The 22,568-nt window shown below is 35.8% G+C and overlaps 1 protein-coding gene and 1 long non-coding RNA gene across 4 annotated transcripts in view; one reads left to right on the forward strand and one right to left on the reverse strand.

The window, feature by feature from the left end:
- Nucleotides 1–8,365, reverse strand: part of LOC106052044 (uncharacterized) — a 23,235-nt gene extending 14,870 nt beyond the window's left edge. The window contains exon 1 of the long non-coding RNA XR_001214965.2: nt 8,207–8,365. This is a non-coding gene — a long non-coding RNA (uncharacterized LOC106052044). The remainder of the gene's footprint in view (nt 1–8,206) is intronic.
- The window catches only part of LOC106051684 (molybdate-anion transporter-like), a 43,211-nt gene that overhangs the window by 5,197 nt on the left and 15,446 nt on the right, over nt 1–22,568 (forward strand). The window contains exon 1 of one of the 3 annotated variants that reach the window (XM_056027965.1): nt 19,127–19,306. The exons of 1 other annotated variant lie outside the window; for it this stretch is intronic. The gene's annotated coding sequence lies outside the window, so the exon portion shown is untranslated. Of the gene's footprint in view, nt 1–19,126; nt 19,307–22,568 lie in introns of those variants that run through there. One more of the 3 variants, XM_056027963.1, reaches the window with a different exon arrangement.

Consider the following 22,568-nt stretch of genomic DNA (forward strand, 5'->3'; position numbering starts at 1 on the left):
TGAAATAAAACTTTTTAATAGCAGGATAATGTAGATACCTCAGAATGTGCATTTTGTTGGCTTTCAATACCGGAAATAGTTATTGGCGGCGGGCTCAGCCCGAATCGCGCTGGGGGAGCTTACGGCGCTCCCCCAACACTCTTGCTGGCAAGGGCGGGAAGTCTACAATTTTTCCACTAACTCCAGGAAGAACCTATTCTAGGATACAATAAACGTCTTCCGAAAGAATGAAGGGTCAGAATGTATTAAAGATAAAGATTATGTACATGTACACACATACATACATACATACACACACACACACATATATATATATATATATAGGCCTATATATATAATATCAGGTGACCGAGCCTCGCTCGGATGAATAATTTTTTAAGGAAGGATATATACCCGAAGTCATTTTAGGAATATTGTTGTAATTAAGAAAATGAACGATAGGGTAAAAAAACTATCAATACGAAGAGTTGCTTTTTCGTTCTGTCAGTTCTCAATTTATTGTACATGGCGATTAGAATAGAAAGTCCCCCCAACAGTAGGCCTATAGAAAACCACAGCTCACGTCTTAACGTTCTACATTGCTTCCTTCGTGTAAAACTATTGGGCTACTATAGGCTTGGAAGAAAGTCTTTGCAGTATAACTTCTAAAATGGTTACTTTCTGACATTTAATATTGCAATTAATATAATCATTATGGCTCTGAGACATGGACACTTTACAGAAAACAACTAAGACTTCTTGAGTGCTTTCACCAAAGATGCTTGCTCTCCATCATGGACATACGGTGGCAGGACCGCACTACAATCAGCGATGTCCTTGCCAACGCCGGTATGGACAGTATAGACTAGTATAGAGGGACTTCTTATGGTCCGACAGTTGCACTGGCTAGGGCACGTATCCCGCATGGGAGACGAACGTATGCCAAAGGCAGTCTTTTTTTGGTGAGCTAAAATGTGGTCGACGTAACAGAGGCGCTCCACGGAAATTCTTCAAAGACCAGCTTAGGCGTCAACTTTCCTTGGCTGACATAGAAGAGAGCAACTGGTTGTATGCGGCCTCCAAACGAGACAGCTGCCACAGTGGACCCCGAAGGTTCAAAAGCCCCGCGCTAATTCTAGGTGTAAATTATTAAATTAAACCATTATAATTTATAATTGGGTTCCCGTGGTCTCCTTGTTTTCAAGGAGCTCCTGGAAATCTCTTGAAACTCATAAATAAGTCCTTAAAAAGACAAAATTTTCCTTTTGGGGTGTCAATCAATATGGTAAACGCCAGTCCTACGCGTGATATAAAAAAAAAACGGCATTGTCAGCTTTCATTTAATAAAAATGTAATGCAAATACGAATTTATTTTCTAATACAAAATCTTTATTTTCACTTATTATCCTTATTCCTACCCTTACTAGTCCGCGCGCATTCCATTTCACATAGGGCCCCGCAAATGTTAGGGCCGGCCCTGGTTGTGCAAGTAAGGCATAGATAAGCTGTGTTATGACCATTTCCTATGATTTGGTATGGGACAGTAGACTTCGAAGCTTAAACACATTGCAATAATTCACCAGCAAAATAATAAAGTAAAAGCTACCTACGGGTGTGCGCAATTAAAGCGTAAACAATTTATAAAGCCTACATACATACATAAAGATATTTAATTTCATTATTTTTCTTCCATAGTTTCATAATGGATCATTGTACAATAAGATATTGCGCTAATGTTTAATTAGGCCAATTGATTCATTAAAACTTTTTCTTGTTTGCGAAAAAAAGTCTTATTGTACTGCTGTGAGCCTAGTGACGTAAGCGGTGTCAAGTTTTTTTCCCATTGACGTCATATAGAAAATTTTCATTCATAAAACATTCTAGCCAAAATTAATTTTTTGAAAATGAGACATTTTCAAACCGAAAAAACGGTCGACCTCGAGTTTTCCCGATGTGGCCAATGAGCTGAGATTTTTTTCTCATCAATATACACGTACCTTGAAATTTTAAAGAAAATCGTTAGAGCCGTTTTCGAAATAAAATGTATATATAAATATATATCACTGGCGGATCCAGGGGGGGGGCGGTAGGGGCGATCGCCCCCCCCCCCCCCACTCGGCCGACCCCCCCCCCCCCCGAAGGCGGGGGGGGGGGGGGCGCGGACGAATTTTAGTATGGAATTCACACAATTTGTATACGAATTTATTACTTATGTTAATAATATATACTAATTATTTATATTTCAACCTATTTTTAGATTATTTCGCCCCCCCCCCTTTCTAGTATGTTGGTCGATTTGGTAGGGTCGGGAGGGGGCGATGGCATCAATTATTGAAAAATCATAGTATGTGAACAAAATTAGTCGAATATCTATATAATATAAACAGGTGGAAGTGCGATACATGCAATCACCTCCCCCCCCCATCGGACAAACAGATACTTTTTCTTTTTGTATTATAGTAAGAAATTACAAAATTAAAAAATATCTGTCACTAATATAATTTATATAAAGTAAATTCTTATATCGAGTCGCCCAACCCCTATTCTTTAATGCAAAATGCAATCATTAGCAGAAATTATAAAAAGGAGCGAGGATTAATCGTTTTCATTTTACCGCCCTTCCCCTTTACAGACAGAGTTTGAGTAATTTCACATGAATTTATCATAACTATTTTAAGAAAGACTTTGCTTTGGAAAAGTTATAATTCAAACGAAATTTTTCAATATAACAGTCACGGTTGAGATGAGTTCAAAAGCCAGATAATCTTTTCCTAGTTGACTTTTTTCAACCTTTACTCTATCTCATATTTTTCTAGTTAAATAAATTTAGGACTATAACTCACAATTTATGCTTGAATTTTATTGAATATTATTAATCGAATTTTTTTTTCGGCGGCGATCCTCAAAGTCTTAATCTAAATATGTTGGGTATCTTATCTTTTCAAAGAACAAATCAGTTTTATTTGAAATGTATTAAGGGACTATAAATTCATATTAGAATATTTTTCCACATTTTTCAAAAGGTCCTTTATAAAAGAATGAATAATGAGCTGTAGGTCAGGAGAATGCGTTACTGCAGTAAAGAATGCCAGAAAACGCTTTTAGCGTCGAGGCTTCGCCCCGTACCTCACTGATGAATAATAAGCTGTAGATTTCAGGAGAATGCGTTTCTGCAGTGAAAAATGCAAGAAAGCGCTTTTGGCGTCGAGGCTGCGCCCCGAACCCCACTGATATATAATGAGCTGTAGATGTCAGTAGAATGCGTTTCAGCCGTGAAAAATGCAAGAAATTGCTTTTGGCGTCGGGGCTTCGCCCCGAACCCCACTGATAAATAATGAGCTGTAGATATCAGGAGAATGCGTTTCAGCCGTGAAAAATGCAAGAAATTGCTTTTGGCGTCGGGGCTTCACCCCGAACCCCACTGATAAATAATGAGCTTTAGATGTCAGGAAAATGCATTTATGCAGTGAAAAATGCAAGAAAACTCTTTTGGCGTCGGGGCTTCGCCCCGAACACCTCTAATAATTAAGACCTATAGATGTCAAGAAAATGCGTTTCAGCCGTGAAAAATGCAAGAAAACGCTTTTTGCGTCGGGGCTTCGCCCCGAACCCCACTGAGGAAACTTACAGCGCTCTCCCAGACCCCCAAGCTTGCAAGAGAAAGGCCTCAGCATGACTGGTTTTTTTTTCTGTTTTTTTTTTGCCGAAGATTGAGAAACAGTCTTATTTTATTCTCATATATATATATATATATATATATGTGTGTGTGTGTGTGTGCGTACGCACGTTTATGTATAGGGTTAGGGTTTACTGTGCGTTAGGGTTAGGGTTTGGAAAAAATCGCCCCCCCCACTCCAAAGTTCTGGATCCGCCAGTGATATATATACATACATACATACAAGAATTGCTCGCTTAAGAGTATGGGATATAATATCAGGTGGCCGAGCCTCGCTCGGTTAAATAATTTCGTAAGGAAGGTTATATACCCGAAGTCATTTAGGGAATATTTTTGTAATTACGAAAATGAACGATCGGATAAGACTACTAATCTGAAGAGTTGCTTTAGTGTACAGTTAGTTGTTAGTTCTAAATGTAATTGTACATGGCGATTAAATATATTGTCTCTTAAGTCCTCCCACAGTCTAGACAAACCACAGCTTACGTCCGTCTTATAGTTTTACAATCAATTTTTTGCGTAAAACTATTGTAGGTCTACTATTATTGGCTTGCAGTATTCCCCGTCGCCACGCAGCCCAAGCTGTGACCTACATATTTTGCCACTTTCAAGGCAAACATAACCATTGTCCGCCGGTGGTCAATTAAGATTTTCTTTTCGCTTCTACGTCTGTCCTCGGCAGCAGATTTTCTTTTGGTCTCAAATGTGTATCCGCGGCCTTTGTATAGAATGAATTCCTTAAGTCCGACATTTACGCTGGTCAGAGCAGTATCCTGTATGGGAGACGAATCTCAGACGAACGCATGCCAAAGGCAGTCTTTTTTTTTAATAAGCTAAAAAGTGGTCGACGTAACACCGAAACGCTTAAAAGACCAGCTTAGGCTCCAACTTGACTTAGCTGACATAGAAGAGAGCACATGGTTGCATGTGGCCTCAGAACGAGACAGCTGGAGGTCAGCAGCAAAATAAACAACAAAGTAAAAGGTATCTACACTGCTCTACACAATTAAAGTGTAAACAATTTTTTAAGCACTTAAAACACAATAACTAATCATACATCGGCACATTTAATTTCATTACGTTTTATCCATAGTTCTATAATAAAAAAATCTACAGTAAGATGGTGCGCAAATGTTTAATTAGGTCTATTGATTCTTTAAAACTCGTTCTTGTTTGCAAAGAAATATTTTAGTGTACTGCGATAAGCCTAGTGACGTAAGCAGCGTTTTTCCCGTTTACGTCATGGAAAACTTTCATTCATAAAACATTCAAGCCAAAATTAATTTTTCGATAATGAGGCATTTTCAAACCAATATAACTGTCGACCTCGAGTTTTCCCGATGTGGCCAATGAGTTGAGAAAATATATAATTTCTCAACTCATTGGCCACATCGGGAAAACTCGAGGTCGACAGTTATATTAAAGCTATTATGCACATACCGTGAAATTTTAAAGAAAATCGTTAGAGCCGTTTTCGAAATAAAATTTATATATATATATATATATATATATATATATATATATATATATACAAGAATTGCTTGCTTGAGAGTATAGGATATATATATATATATATATATATATATATATATATATATATATATATATATATATATATATATATATATATATATATACACAAGAATTGCTCGCTTAAGAGTATAGGATATATATATATATATATATATATATATATATATATATATATATATATATATATATATATATATATATATATATATATATATATATATATATATACTAGAATACTAACAAACGGGCCTACTTAGTACGGTAGCTAGAATACCACTTCCCACTCTGAAATAAAAGCATGTTCGAAATATTTTTTTAAAACTAAGTCTGGCGCATTTAAATTCAGGTTGTCTTTTAGTTTATTCCCGACTTCATTTAAAGTTAAAGGACTTCATTGTCTTCATGTCACTTTACAGATCTATGGTTTTTCTAAATGGGATGAATGCTGACATCATGGCCTATTGCGTGACCTTCATATCCCCCTTGTTTATAGATTTTATTGCTTTGATATTTTATGGCAGTTGTTTGGATGTTATGTGAGACTGTTAGGCCGTCACACAAAACTCAATAAAATATGCATTAAACAAAAATACAACTAAAGAGGTAGACAATGAATGACTTACAAATAGATCTAGATCTTGTAGGCTATGCATATTAAGAGTTAAGACTAGCAAGGAGAAAGAGTAGGTTACAAGTGCTCTTCGAGCAGGGAATAGATAATGTCTGAATGAATTGATAATAAAATTAGATTAGATTTTTTTCAGTTCTTACTATTTAGCTCACATCATAGACCAATATATAGATCTGTGGCTCACACTTTTTTCATAGTCAAAAGGTGGAATTTGGTAAAAAATTTCAAGTCAAAAACTCTAAGTAAAAAATTGAATCATTTATTGATTATCTCAAAGCTTAAATTTCGCACAAAATGGTATGTATGTTTTGTTAAGTTGATAGGCCATATACTTAAATTTATAGGCTAGGCCGTTTGAGAGGCGCGCTAAATACGCATATTTTGGGATATCCATACTGCCAAATTTGTACAAAGCTTGTATCAACTCAACTTTGTCTGATAAAAGGTTTGTACACGTTTTTTCTCCCACACCCAATCTCGGATCAAGCTGAAATTGTGCACACCTATTTCTTTTATCTGACAAAACAAGAATCAATAAAAAAAATTAAACAATTAGATAATTAATTATTGGTAATTAATTATTTTGTTTGGTATCGAACAAGGGAAAGAAATTATACTTGAATGATGCGGTATAAATTGAATTAGTCCCCTTTATACTTTGTTTTATAGTTTGAAACTAACAATAGATAACTATAGAAACCTTCTATTTTCATAGGCACTTCTCTGGTACAGAGGTTAGTGCTTGGCTTGAAGAGGCTAGGTCGTTCAACTTTTTTCTATATATATATATATATATATATATCCTATATTTATAAATTCATTTAAAAAGCGATCACGGTAATATTCACACAGATACCACTTTCTTTCTCTTCCCACCCCAAGCTAAAAGTATGTCAGAGCGTTTTATTTCTAATCGCACAGTTTTATTATTGTTATTCTAGATCTATTACAAATTTAATTACATGAGTGATCACAACTAATTGATACAATTACACTTAATATGCTCTAAGCTTTGTTTTCTTTTAAAGTATTTTAAAAATATTTTCTTGTTTTTCCTTTTATTTTTCAATGACTAATACGACTGAAGCAGTGGCGTAGCTACTAATTTGCCATCATTTGGGGGGGGGGGCTCAAATTCAGATTGGACTAAAAAGCATTATGACACAAGAATACTTGCCAGGTTGCATGTTGAAAGTTGTTGATAAAGATGTTTTACGAGAAATAGGTTTGGACACAATTATAACCGATCTAAACAATGTAGTTGTGAGTAGTTTGTTGATGAGGGATATTCCTAGGTTTTGAATGTGGCTATGTTCATGTATACATTTCTTTTACTATAGAGAACTTTTCATGTTTCTCATTTTTCAATTATACTGTTGTCCGTTAGTAACATCAATAGTTTCAAATGCATGTACTTAAGTATTATATTCAAACTTATTAAAGTTGCGATTGTAGGCCTATTGTATATTTTGTTTCATATATAGCCACAGAACCAGACTAAATGTAGACATACATATATAACTTAAAACCCGTCTTTGCGTGTAATTGCTCTGCTTTACTTAATTTGCATAACAAACTTTAATTCTTAAAAGTGCTCTTTCTTATCTAGTTCCATTAATCCAGCGGTTCTCAACCTTTTAAGCTCGGCGACCCCTTTTTACAATCCCCCACTCTGCCGCGACCCCCCCCCCCCCCGCTCACACACACAGCAATAGAAGAATAGACAAAACAATCCATTTTTTGATGGTCTTTGGCGACCCCTGGCAAATCGTCAATCGACCCCCAAAGGGGTCGCGATCCACAGGTTGAGAACCCATGCATTAATCATTACTAGAGGCTATGGAACTGGTTATCTGAATCAGCAAACCAGTGAATTAGTAGAATTGAAGTCTTTAACTTGTACGATTACATTAATACAGAGATACTCGCACGTAGATCTTACTTTTACTCTCTTAAAAAAACGTCTGTAATTTATAAGAAGGATTATTATATGAGATCGTGTAGGCTACCAATATAAGCACATTATATGGCAATCGATTTGTGGGCCGGATTGTACGATAATGCCAGGGTCGATTTTGACACTTAATACACTTCTGCAATAAATATCTTTTATGTGTTACAGCCCGATGTGTGGTTAACGTTTTGGAGCAGACGTCACGTGATTTAGTGACAGACTGATAGGTAGACAAGATATAGGCCTATATAGATGTATGCTATATAGATCCTGAAGTGTCTTACAACGTCACTGACTGAATATGTATTGTATACTTGGATACATTTATTTTGTTAATATTTGAAATAAATTTAGATCTATACCTTATTCATATTACCACTTTACAATTGATAGCATAGAAAATGTGCCTTCGATTTAATGAATGTTACATTACCTTTTCCCTTGCAGCCATAATCAATACTGGAGATTAGACGCTCTAGATAACAATATGCCCATCTATAATATAGATCTAAGTCTGTTGGACAACAGGAAACCAAAATAGTCCAACGCTAGTCGCAATGCTAAAAATACATTACCGGGAATGTGAAAAACAGTCACGTGAATTGTTGAACTGGTTTTCAGTTACTTAAAACGATACCATGATATTTTATACAAGTCTGCTATCAGTCTGCTGATATGGTGGCCAGCTATAAACTATTTGTTTAAAATAACAAGAGGGACAGGCAAAAAAAAAATCAAAGGGCAACTCTACACTGTCATAGAATAATAAAAGTAAGGAAAGTTAAGACCATATGTATCACGCAGCGGCGCAGCCATCGGTGGAGTGGACGGGCCGGCCTTAGGCGTTGGCAAACTAGGCAGCCGGTTTGGGCCTCCGATTGTTAGGGACCTCGCACAGGACTCTATAGACATTTTTTATAAAAGGAGAAATATCGAAACCTGTGTCCAGCGTTATTGTTTGAGTAGGCTACATTAAGTTTTTTAATAAATTCTGTAATTTTATTTTTTTGCTTTTTAATTTTTCTAATTCATTTGGGGCCACCAAATTCACTTTGCCTAGGCCTAGGGCCTCCAATTATCTAAGGCCGGCCTGAGGGTTGTTGTTACTGGTCGTTACTTTGTAGCACCAAACTGCTGGTAGACAACTAAACCGTTTAGCGTAATATATCTTAGCTAATAAACTTGAAAAACTTCTTTGGGAACAATACTAAATATAACTTTATTTTTAATATAGACGAAATCAAGTTAATATGAAATTCTTCAACAAATATCTAACTCATTACAATAACACTACCGTTTAGGGTGCAGTGGAGGTTCTTAAGAGATTCTCAAGAGAGCGACCCATACTTTTTTTTTTCAAAATGCAGCATATGTTTACCATGTCATGGTACTAAAAAGATAGTTGGCCTAAAATGTTATATTTGTTTCTTTTACTAGGCATATTTAATTCTTTGTCGGAAAGAAGTGCAAAATTTGGAGGGTTTGGCATTGATTAATATTCTTCTGTAAAGTAGGTTTGCATGATTAGGTAGAACAACATCTATAAAAATGTAATTCCAGGAACAAACATATATTGTCTTCTTCTACTTTCATATCAACATGTTGAAGAGTTCAGGTCACTAGATCTAGTCTGATCTAGTCCTATATCTGAGATGAACTGCGCAGTAATGCCAAGACAGCTACACAATGGCGGCAAATGTTTGACGATACACTGACATTTCTTCTTCTTCTTCTTCGTTCTCACTATGAAGTTCTAGATCTATTTCTATTTCTGAGATGAACTGCATATCAAGCAGTTCGTCTTCGTCATACATTCTTTTAACTAGAAGTATTTTGGGCTCTGTAGGCCTATAATTTTGTTCAGGTCTCTCTATAAACTCTGGAGGACGTTGTCGTCATTCTCTGGTGATACTCTACTTTGACATGTTTCGCTAGGTATCCTGTAAGTAAAAATCCCCCTTTCAGATCTTGCGATCTATGGGGGCGGATGATGTAATAATGCAGTGGGTACCGAGTCACATAGGTGTGACTGGCAACACTATTGCAGACTCCTTGGCCCACCAAGGAGGGCTAATTCCACCCACCGAACAGGCTGTAAGTTTCCACCATGCTTTGGCTATAATTAAAAAAAAAACAGAAATGGAAAAGTGGTTTGAGTGCTGGGACAAGTCCCAAAAAGCCCGCAGGAGTCTGGGAGCGCATGAGGCGCCTTGACCGCACTTTCCCGTGGTGGAAGCTGTTTAGGCCTGAGCAAGCTATAGCACAGTGCAGGACAGGCCACTGTCCCGTTGGCTAATATTTCTCACAGCTATAGCCAAATTTCGATTCACGGTGCCCCCGCTGCGGGAAAGAAGAGTAAACCGTGCCTCATATTCTGTTTGCCCCAGACCATCTGATCTCCGTCTCGACAGGTCTGGGAAACCAAAAATTCACGACCTGTATGGTGAGATGCATGCACTGCGCAATACAGCAGGGCTTCTGTCCAGGGCTTTAGCAAGAGATGATTTGAGCCTCTCACGCCCTCACTCAAATGGAGTATTATGATGATGATGATGATGTAAAAGTCCTCTGTTTCTGTGGCCCACGGTTAACGAGAGTGTCATGTCCACATAACGACCAACCGCCTTTACGTTTCTTCAAATTAATGTCAGGTACCCATTGGCCTGGGCTTGCTGTCCTGCCTCAGAGTGGCGCCCGGGTGGAAACGGTCGTCAGAGGGGACGACTAGGCTAAAGGGTAGCGAAACAAGGCTCCTGTGGAAGTGCCTAAAGTGGTGTGAGAGCATCTCCATTGCACTGTACGGGGATGTAAAATAGCTCCCTCAGCGATCTGTCAACGTCCAGGCGCCGTCCCTCAAGGGGCCGTTACATAAATGGCGTGTCCCGCACGGTTAGCCTGGTATAATATACGAATACGACGGGGGTCCCAGTGGTGCGGTCTTATTCCGCGTCTCTAGTCCGAGAGTCCGCAGTGTCCGTGTCCATTGGAAGTGAACGCAAAACAAACTCTAAGTTTAACCCCTAGTCTAAACCCCCCACCCCCACCCGTCGGACAGGATAGCGGGAAGAAGGAACTCGCTGTCCAATTCAGGCCGGTGAAAGGGAGCTTTTGTTCGCTTTTTGCTGGCCTTAGTGTTTCAAGTGCGACGCACAACACTACTAGACAATTTCAGATGGTACCCATTGGAGCTGGATGGACTCAGAGGCGCCCAAATATCCCGAAGTTAAAATCCCAGTCTTCACCAGGATTCGAACGGTTCCTCTGTTCGGAAGGCAAGCGCTTTGCCGCTCAGCCACCGCACACCCTAGGTATCCTGTAGGTGATTTATAAATAAATAAATATATGGGGATATGGTTCATTAGAAGAACCATAAAAGAAATGCCCCCCCCCCTTTTTTTTTTTCATGTTATGGTGTGTGTGTGTGTGTGTTTATGGTGACGGCGAGAAGAAGCTAGCGATTAGTTTCTGGCAGTTTGAGTGATGCAAGACAAGCGGCACTGTCATAAGCTGTGTTGGGTACACCAGACGACTCCGGGATGCCAGAGTGTAAAGGCGTGTTTTTATAGTGAGTTAGATTTGTTTAAAATATATGTTTATTTCATTTCATCCCAAGTTAAATTTGTCAATGTCGTAATGAAATGTATCTATGTCGTAATGAAATGTATCTATGTTGTAATGAAAGTTCTATTTAGTTTTGTTCACAAAGAAGTTATTCAAGTTATTTCAAGCTTATAAGTTAAAATATAATACGCCTTCAGCGGTTTAGTTGTCTTACCAGCAGTTAGGTACTACAAGTCAACGACTGTCCACAACACACTGCCCCTCATTTTTCAAGAATTAATGAAAATTTTCCCTTTCAGACCATGGGGCAGTTCATATAAAGCTCATCTGATCTGTTTCTATGGCCAGCACACAAAGACCAACCAACCTAACTTTCTTAAAATTATTTTTTAGGACTTATAATAATAATCATAATCATATTACAAGGGATGGAAGCAGGGTTTGAACTCGAGCAGTGGCGTAGCGAGGTACCCGTGGGTCCGGGTTCAGGATTACGACATTTGGCCCTTTTCGGTAAGTTAAGTGTAAGTGAAAACAAACTGAGCCATATTGTCTCTAGCATGAGAGTAGATGTCCAAGAAAAAAACTCATAAGACAGACAACACACAAAGTTCACAAATGTTCCTCATGGGCTGAGCGAAGTGGAGGCCCTCAAACCTCGGGTCAGATATTCTGAATGTGTATTGTTAGTACCGGTAGTAATTATAGAACCTGAAGACTTCCCACGGCGCAATAGTCCTGATTAAATGTTTAACATCAATTTCATAGGCGACATAAGCTTATAAGTTAAAATATAATACCTGGTCGTGCGGTTTGCGCGCTGGACTGTCGTTCGGATTAATCGACAAAAGTTTTTGAAGCCCCTTTGTTAAGATCTTTAATGATCCTACTTCAAGTTATTTCAAGCTTATAAGTTATAGTCGAGGGTTCAAACCCTGCCCGCTCCCATCCCCCGTCGTCCTGCGGGAGGTTTGGACTAGGAAGTAAACTATCTTCAACTCTGAAGGAACATCCGAAACATGTAAAACAAACAAACAAACCTCTAAAATACTTTGAAAAATTAAAAGAGTCATCTTTTAATTATGAGTGAGGCCTGTATTACGAAACATTTTGGATTTAAAATTTGAAGAACAATCAGCATCACCCAACATTTTTTTTTTGCCTTTGAAAGTAAAGGCGGTAAATAGTGTTGTTTTTTAATCTTCGTTGCTGTTTGAGCATATACTAGCAGAGTGATCTGCTAATCCCAAATACAATGAAATAATGAATAGGCCTAATAGTAAATATGGATTAAATTTGACATGACCAGCCAGCCTTCCAATGAAAGCCACTTAAAATTTCTTTATTGCATCCTATAGAGCCTATGTATAGGGCAAGGGGTTTGTTCCGAAATGTTTTTATACTTAAACAAACAACAACAAACGATTCACTTATTCGCTTATCCCTTTGTATCGCCCGAAAGCTTGAATTAACAACATCTTTGCATATGCCTCACGGGCGTAGCCAGGATTGTCTGGGGGGGGGGTCCTTTATGCGCGCACACACACACACACATATAAATATAATTGGGGGGGGGGTAACCACAATACCCCTTTTGACTAGGCTTATGAAATTTAGTGATTGTAGCTTTACTTTTCTTTTTATTGGGAATGGGTTTTAACTTCAAAACCTCCCTTTGTTACGCTCATGGAATTTATTGACTAGTTTTCCTTTAGTTTTTTTTTTATTGGAAGAGGTTCAAACATCAATCCTATCTTGGCTACGCTCATGGAATGTATTGGCTATATCCAGGGCCGCCGCTACCTATTGTGCAATGTGTGCAGGCGGCCGAATGTAAGGGGCGGCCAAATCATTATTCCAAGATTCCCTTTTCTTTAATTTTCGGTTTAATAATAATAATAATAAAAACTTAAATATTTTATTTCAATTCTAATGATTCCATTATCCATGAAAACTGGGGGGGGGGGGGGGGACAATAGTCGTACACTAAGTTATTTTGGAAACGTTAAAAAGAAAAAAAAGCGTCTCGCGAGGGAATCTTACGGGTTTTTTCATAAGCTTTACCTGGCCTTGAATGTTCTCGGGTAGTTTGTAATATTTGTTTCTAGTCGAATAGCCCGGCCTGTTGATCCAGTAATTAGAAAGTAAATTTGTAAACATTGTCACTTTTATTTGAAATGGCTGATGTTAGTTGAGAGTAGAATATATTTGGCCACTTAATAGAGTCTAGATGTAAGTTCATTTGGGTTCTAGTTTAAAAATTTTTAATTATCTTCTTTTCGTAGTAAATTCAGTTTAAAATGGTTTCTGTTTTATAAATATTTAATATTAGAACTACCTAACATTTAACTATATATAACGGTATTTAAATTTTCTTTTTAGTGTTTTATTTTAAAAAATTTTGCAATCATCCCGTTTTGGATTATTATTACTATTGTTATGTTTCGCATTATTGATCATCAGTATTTTTAATGCAGCATTTCTCAAACTGTTGGCTCCTTCGGGGGGAGGTACCTCTATGGGGGGGGGGCGCAACTTCCTGACAAAAGGGGTGTTTTAGATTGTGTTTTTTAGGCGGCGGTAAGAATAGGTTGATGGTTATGCATTGAGGATGAAATTAGCGTAATGCAAATATGAAACGGCAGACGATCTTGAGCAGGGGCGGACTGGCTATATGGGCATTTGGGCAAATGCCCGGTGGGCCGGTACCCCATTGGACCGGTAGAGCCACCGAAAGGGCTGCATGAATACAAGTAAGTTGTTTCAATATTTCTATTATTCTCTTTAAAAGCAACACTTTGATTGCTACATCTGAACGAGAATACATGTCAGGTTCTTGTATTCTTGTATTTATCAAATTATTATTATATATTTCCAATGTAAATATTTATTAATATTAAATATTATTTCAATTTGTATTATTGTTATTATTTTCTGAACTTATAATATTTTGGCTCAAGTTCAGCCTGACAAGCACATCATACACATATAGTTGTAGATAAACTAATAAACTAAGTGTATGATGTAAATAACAATAAAATTTATTCTTGTGATATATTTACAAATGACTGATTCATGATGACTGATAATAATAGTATGAAATATCAATATGTAATAATATGTAATCTACAATGATCCAGTTAGTCTCCTTAGATACAGAACATTCATATAATTATGAAACACATAGTATATTACCTTAACTATAATAAGTAGTTCAATGGATCACATAGTCCTTCAATCTCAAAAACAACAACTGGTAATATATGTAGATCTAGCCTCTAGATCAGGTACTGTCCACTGACGACAATTCCAAAAAGTAGAAGTTCATAGTTGACACTACACCATCAGGTCTGACCACTGCAACCCGCAGTCTGGAATCTTGAACCTCAGACTCATGTACAAATCCACGTGCACACCAGACGACAATCTGAGAGAAAGACCTCAGTCCTGTAGACTGTAGACCTAAAGTTGTACTCTCAATATAGAACTGAGACTGAATAAACAAGTCTTGACACTGAGACTTGACACAGAGTCTAACATATAGACTTGACACTAATACTTGAAATAGAGTCTTCAACTGAGACTACGACTACAACTTAGTCTTGACGCTAAAACCCTATAGAAGATAAAAGAAAGGATTCTTCTAATCATCTATATCTAGTCTAATTATAGACTTACAAATACGAACGAATTCAAATAGAAAAACTATACAATGAAAAATAAAACTCACCCTAAACAGGGGTCAAGATAATCCAACAAGAAAATGTCCAAGGCAAATTGCTAAGGCTATCCAATAACAAAAACCAAGGAGAAATTCCAGAGCTCTCAACACACTTCTATCTGTACCAGCGTACAAAACAATGGAGAGACTGTACTAGACGATAAATGACGCAAATCACACACACACTAAATTTACGTCACTAGAAGTTGTGACAAGCAACAAAAGCTCAGTCCTCTAGTCTACACAGAAAATATTAATAATGTAATGACGTCATCAATATAGTGATCAACGCCGCACTATCAATTAGAGAACTAATTCTACTATACAGTTACATAGATAACTGCGACAATACATTGTACACTTTTTAAGTCTAATACTAATCTAAAGCATTGTCGTAAATATCTTTCATCTTATATAGTGCTTCTAGTAGACGTCACTAAATGATAAAAAAAAAGAGAAAATTAAGGCCTTTATTTCTTATAGAGATCGACAGTGTGTTTATATTCGGATGAATCTATAAAGGGACCAATAACAACGGTCCAAGTCTCTCGAGTTGGCCCCGCTACGAAATCCTTCACAAATCACAATTATTATCTTGAACAGTGTAGATTGGAATCAAATTGCAAAATAATCGAAAAGAAGGAACAGAAAACAGTAAGATATCAAAATATAAAGCAACAAATGCTGGAATCCTGTGCAAAAAAACAACAACAAACAAACTAAAATTATTAGTGTTTTCTCGCAAGTACTAGAGCATTCGCCAACGTAATCATGACAGTATTTACGAATGAAGAGGCTAAATGCCATAAGAAACACTAAAGACAAGACGACAAAAGTATTGATTTAGGTCTAAATATAAAAGGCTTTGCTAAAATATGAGATAATCTTGACAGCATTTGTTTTACTGAACGTAAGGATATTAAAAACAAGCGAACATGATCTGTTGTGTGTGTGTATATATAGCCAGCTCTAAGTTGCAGTCAAACTAGGTTTCCAAGTTATTGAGAAACCATGATATGTGAGTAAAGTAAAGTTCTCTTTCAGACATAGCGACCTTTCTTAGCCAATAGTTTACGAACAGGGAATCATGTGGCTAGCACGACAAGCAACTTTTCTCAACTATAGTCAGGTACCCGTTAGAGTTAGGTGGACTCAGGGGAGCCCTAAAAATCCCGAAATTAAAAATTATAGTCTTCACCGAAATTCGAACCCAGGACCCCAGGTTTGGAAGCGCATAACCTCTCAGCCACCGCGCCGCATGACCGTATGAGATGGGCAGTTAAATAATGGAGGATTAAGGTTTATATTTGTAAATTGAAGTAGGCCTACATATGCCTTAAAAAATGTCAAGGAGTGAAAGTGACTCATAAACAATGTGTTCGTTGATGGAGGAGCTTCAGATGTCTTGAATGTAAATGAGAATTTTTCACAATAAGAGATTCCCCATTCCAAGTGTTATACTTTATTCCTTTAGAATATTTTCAAAATCAACAATAAACTATTCATTTACTAACTACTTTCGATACATTATTAAACTTTACAAAATACTTATGAGGACAGGTATGATTGGACGCCCATCATGTGGCAGACAATGTGTGGGCCGGATTGTTCAGAAATGCTCCAGCCGATTTTGACACCCAGTCCGCCCCTGATCTTGTAAAGTAAAGATGTTGTTTTGTGGTTAGCTAGATTTGGTTTAAATATCGGTATATTTCATTAATATTAGATCTCTATCTCAAGTTAAATCTGTGAATATTGTAATAACAATTATAATGAATTTACGTTCACATAAGAAGTTTGTTCAAGTTATTTAAAATGTATTTATTGAAACTATAAAACGCCCACATTGGTTCAGTTGTAGGCCCTACTAGCTGTTTGGAGCGACAAGTCAACAACCAACTAACAACAAGGAGAGGGGGCGGCGAAATTTTTTTTTACTTTCAGTGTAATTTATCTTAGTATTTGTAAAATTAAATGTTTAAAATTTAAAATATCTTAAGTAGGAGATTTTAAAACGTCTCCGCTAGTGTGATTCTTCTGGATTTTTGTTTGTCCCAGAATGGTCGAATTTCTTCCGACTATTGCACTTCATTATGTGTGAAAAAAAAACGTCCGTGACAGAGCCGTCTTACTTAACACAAAAAAATATTTTTAAAAAAGATCACGCCCATTACAGATGTACGATCTTAATATATAGGCCTATCTAGAATTGTCTAGCATAATACTATTGGCCAGGGCTGCCTCTTTATTATAAGACTTAACATGGCCCTCGACCTTTTTTTTTTATTAGGATGAATTGTGCGCTCTGAAAGAAAGCACATCAATATTAACCTTTTTTAAATTCTCTCTTCTTACTAAGAGAAAAAGACCAGAATACGCTTAGTACCGAGTCCTACCCGGAATCAAGCCCATTGCCGACTTGAACGAAAACCTGCCGCATCTTCAATTCTACCTCCATGAAAAAACTTTTACAACACTATTTCAGAAACAAAAATGACCATAGACCTATTATATATATATATATATATATATATATATATATATATATATATATATATATATATATATATATATATATATATATATATATATAAATATATATATATATATATATAAATATATATATATATATATATATATATATATATATATATATATATATATATAATCGAGCTGTAAGATTAATAATAAACGAATATTCACATTTGACTAGAGTAACACCTTTAGTTAAATTACTAAATTTAGAAATCCTTTAGGAGAGATGACTCAAAAGTAAAGCAGCAATTATACATAAAACACTGAACCATAATCTTCAAATACAAAAACAAAATTTAATAAAATACTCTGAAAGACACAAAGATAAAGGCACATCCCTCAATCCATATGCTAGGACAAATTAGTACAAATGCTCCTTCTTCTCTAGAGCTATTAGAACATGGAATGGGTTGCCTGAGCCAGCCAGGAAAACCAGTGACTTAGCAGAATTTAGGTCATTGGTTAACATGCATGCCTAGATTCATGACGCGTAGGACGTAATCATCTTCATTTTTGAAGTGACGTCTATACAGGTCTATGAAACTGACTCATTGAGTGAAATTTCATTACCTAAATTTGGATTCTATACATAGTGTTAAAAATATAAATGAAGAAGTAAAACCCTAAAAGTGTATTATAATTAATTGAGACTAAACTTCTTTTCTTTTCCATCATATTCTTTACACACACACACACACACACACACACACACACAAATGCAACGTTAAAATTGAACAACAAACAAACATTAGAGGTTATGGAAATACGACAACGATGCGAATATGAAAGGGGAAAAAAATGGTACGAAAATAAATCAAAGAGCTCTTTAGGTACAGTGTCCAGCTCAGTTTTAATGATTTTTGTTTCTAAAAAAAGGGCGGGGAGGGGGCGGCATTTTAAATTTCGCACGCAGGCTGCCACAACCCGATCGCGGCGGCCCTGGCTGTGTCTTTGCTTTTTATTATAGGAAGGGGATTTTAACATCTAAACCCTTCTTGGCTACACTTATGGAACTTGGTGACTAGTTATACTTCAGTTTTTATTGGGAAAAAAAAGGAGATTTCCTTGGCTACATTTATGGAATTTAGATACTATAGTTTTCCTTTAACTGACGAAAGGGGGGGGGGGAACTCAAAACCCTATGGAGGGGGTGTGTGTAAATTCGATCCCCCCCCCCCCCCCGTCTAAGTTCATGGAATTTGGTGACTATAGTTTGCTTTTTTCTTTCTTTCCTTTTTTTTTTTTTTTATTGAAGTGAGGTTTTTAACCTCAAAACCCCTTTGGCTGGCAGTGCGATGAAGCATGGTTTAACTATAAAATCTCTTCTACAATAAACAATTAAAGCAAGACATCAGTCACAAAATTACACTCTCCCTTCTGGGGGTGGAAGGATTCTTTGGGGGGGGGGGGGGGTTGAACCTCGACACTTATTCGTAACTTCCTCCGGCTACGCCCATGATATGCCGTATTGTCACCATGACATTGTAGCAATAATAAGATATATAGGCAAGTGATATTTTTTATTTGATGTGAGCAATGTACATTAACTTAGGTACTTCCGCCTTCCTTAGCAAGTTTATTTTTGTTATAATTTTCCACATTTCTAGGCTAGTTAGGATCTGAAAATCTAGATCTATTAGAATTTAGATTAATTAGATCTTCTAGATCTCGACTAGATTCGTTGATTGCTAAGGCTAAGCTCACTTTGGAAATCGGGTAACAATTATTGCATTTGATTGATATAATAATTATAATAATCATGACATTGATTATGATTGATTTTGATTATCATACGACATACTCATACTCACATACTGTCACTGTCACATACAGATATTTTTACTTGAGATACACATTCACATACAGTATACTAGGACACTGTCACTGTATACACAGTATAATACAGTGTATGATAATGATTTAAATGATACAGTAACACTCACACTGTAACAGTATAACAGTGTAGTGAGTGTACACATAGTCTGACAGTCAATGATAGTCATGATCATTCATGATGAGTCTCAGTCTCAGAGATACTGAGTATGAATCATTATTTTTTTTTATTGCAGATCAATTATTATCTCAATTATCTGAATTATCATTATAATCATTTATTCATTATATATTATAGATCTATATAGTAGATTCTTATATCTGAACACCGACTTTCGGAAACTAGGTCAAATTTTTATTTGGTGAATGAAGGTTTAAGTTTAACAGTTAAAAAAAAATGAAAGCAGATTCTTATTCTTCAACTAAAGTAGCCACTATAAGTATTGGACAATAAAAATAGCTGTATTCCTTTGTATTACCATCCATCATTAGTGATGGGCAAAAGTTAACTAAAAAGTTATAAACTTTTAGTTTAACTAAAAAAAATTAGTTTTAAAGGGCCATTGGCCATTGTTTAACTAGAAAAAAAAGTTTAGTTAAAATCATAGTTTAATTAATTTTTTTTTAGTTACTAACTGAAAAGTTTAATTAAAATTTGTACAACTTTTCAATATGTGGTCAGGGTTGAAAAGCACATCCCTATTTTCTGGTCATGTGATATCAATAACTTTGATTATCAAAAAAATGATGCAGTTAACAACAATTAAGTCAGTCTGCATTTGAAGAGGGTTAAGTAAGATGCTGGTAGAAGTCATGGGATTAAATATTTACAGTTGAAAGTAGCAGTATTATAAAATGTTAAACATATTTTGCTAAAAGCTTCTTTGCAATATTATGAATGGGATTGTTCCGAATTTTTTTTTTTAAGCCACGTGGAGTTGTTTAATTTCTGTTTCTAGTGGGAGTCAGATTAGTGAGTTAGGTCAATATTTATAGTGGTTTTGATCAATTCATTTGCAGCAAACAATAATTTATAAACTGCAGGAACATCAAGTACACCCTTTTTATAGTCTTAAGACTTATTATTGAGATCTAAGAATTGACAGTTAGGCCTAGATAGATCTTAAAGCATTAGGATAACCAACTCTATAAAAAAAAATCTTAATCCACTCCCTCTCTTGACCATAAATTAAATAGACAGTGTTCAACCGATTTTAACGTTTGGTCAGCTAGACATACACACCTAGGCCTAGTGTACTGTGCGTGTGTAGTTGATGATATTACAAGACCAAGACTACCCTGCATTTTTTTCATTACGCGTTAAATGCAATAGTGTTTGCTTAAGGTCAGGGTTAGGAGTGGAGTGGTCAAGCATGTTCTTTACACTAAAATAGTTACACACCCTCCCTGACCAGAAAGTAAATAGACGGTGTGCCCGACTGATTTTAACAACCTGGCCAGATAGACGTACATGTGTAGGCCTATATAGTGTACTGAGTGTGCAGTCCATAATGACAAGATCACCCAGTTTTTTTTGCCTTGCGCGTTTAACGGCTATGCAATAGTGTTAGTTGTATTTTTAGTGGTCAGACAAAAAATAGCACATTGGCATGGTTAGTCAAGCATGTATTTTACACTATGAAATAGTTATACCGTCAAACGTTTCTTAAAACTCCAACAATTTCGTCTCTATTTCATTGGTTAACCAACTCTATAAAAAAAATCTTAATCCACACCCTCTCTTGACCATTAAGTAAATAGATTTTAACGTCTGGTCAGCTAGACATACACACGTAGGCCTAGTGTACTGTACGTGTGTAGTACTAGATCTAATTTTTTAAACTCTAATTGTATGTTATTTAATGAGATTTAAACTTTACCGGTATAAGTAATTAAAATTTTCCGTTATATAATAAGTTAATATAATTAAAAAATAAAAGAGTACCTTTCTTTTCTAAAGGTTTTAATTGATGGCAAAAATACAAGCACACATTTATTTAGACATCTTTTTTTTTAAATTTTATCATGCATTAACATTTATATAAGAAACATATTCCTTAGTAGGCCTACTGATTTTTATTATGGATAAATATTTCTAGATCACCCCCCCCCCCCCCCAAAAAAAAAAGAAAAAGTTTGTTATAGTTTAATTAATTTTCTTTAGTTTAGTTTAACTATATTTTGAAATTCATGATAAACTAATAGTTTAACAACTTTATTTTAGTTGATAACTAGTTTTATAACTTTTAAAAGTTAGTTTAGTTCCCATCACTACCCATCATAGAGTCAAAATCCCAATAGTCAAGATTTTATTTTAAAATAAATTGTGTCACTTCATGCTCCTATATAGAACGCAGTTTTTGGGCTTTCTCCTCACTTGGACAGTGAGCACCATCATTAAACACCACTATGTAATTGCTAATAAATTATATCTGTGTTACTTACACATTTTTTAGATTGTATTAAAAGAAGTAGATTCACTTTTGCAATATGTATTTATAGTCTATTAATCTATTTCCTCATAATACTCATATACTCTCTATCTGTCTCTCTCTCAAACTCTAGAATCTCTCTCTATATATATAATTATCGTTATTAGTTTATTTATTTATATACCTATGTATAATATTAACTAGCTAGATTAATATTCTGATAGATCTACTCTAGATTCTAGAATCTAGATCTATTATAAATATTGTAATATATTAATATTATTTAATATATATTTTTATAGATCTACATCTATAATATATTTACTAATTTACAATGGCTGTCAAGCACAAGTGACAAAGCCTTGAGGCTGATTCATTCATCGCTAGTCACTAATTCTCCCACTTGCCGTGAATGAAAAAATATGTCACTTTTTATATGAAAATTTAACTTTTATGAAGGAAATATCGCTTAACTTTGGTCTAGGACAAGTTCTAGGTATTTTCATAATTGAAACCACAGTGGTTAAATTTACCATTTACTCATAATTTTAGCACCCCCTCCCTCCCAAATGCTTTACTATGCTAGAGAGTGACAATAAGTGGCAATTCTTACCTTTTAAAACCATACATATGAAAATGAAATGTATATTTTAGACCTTGCACACTCTATATACGGCAGATGATGCAAAGGTCATCTGTTCTGTGGCCCATGG

Source organism: Biomphalaria glabrata, chromosome 4 (genome assembly GCF_947242115.1).
Source record: "Biomphalaria glabrata chromosome 4, xgBioGlab47.1, whole genome shotgun sequence".
NCBI lineage: Eukaryota > Metazoa > Mollusca > Gastropoda > Planorbidae > Biomphalaria > Biomphalaria glabrata.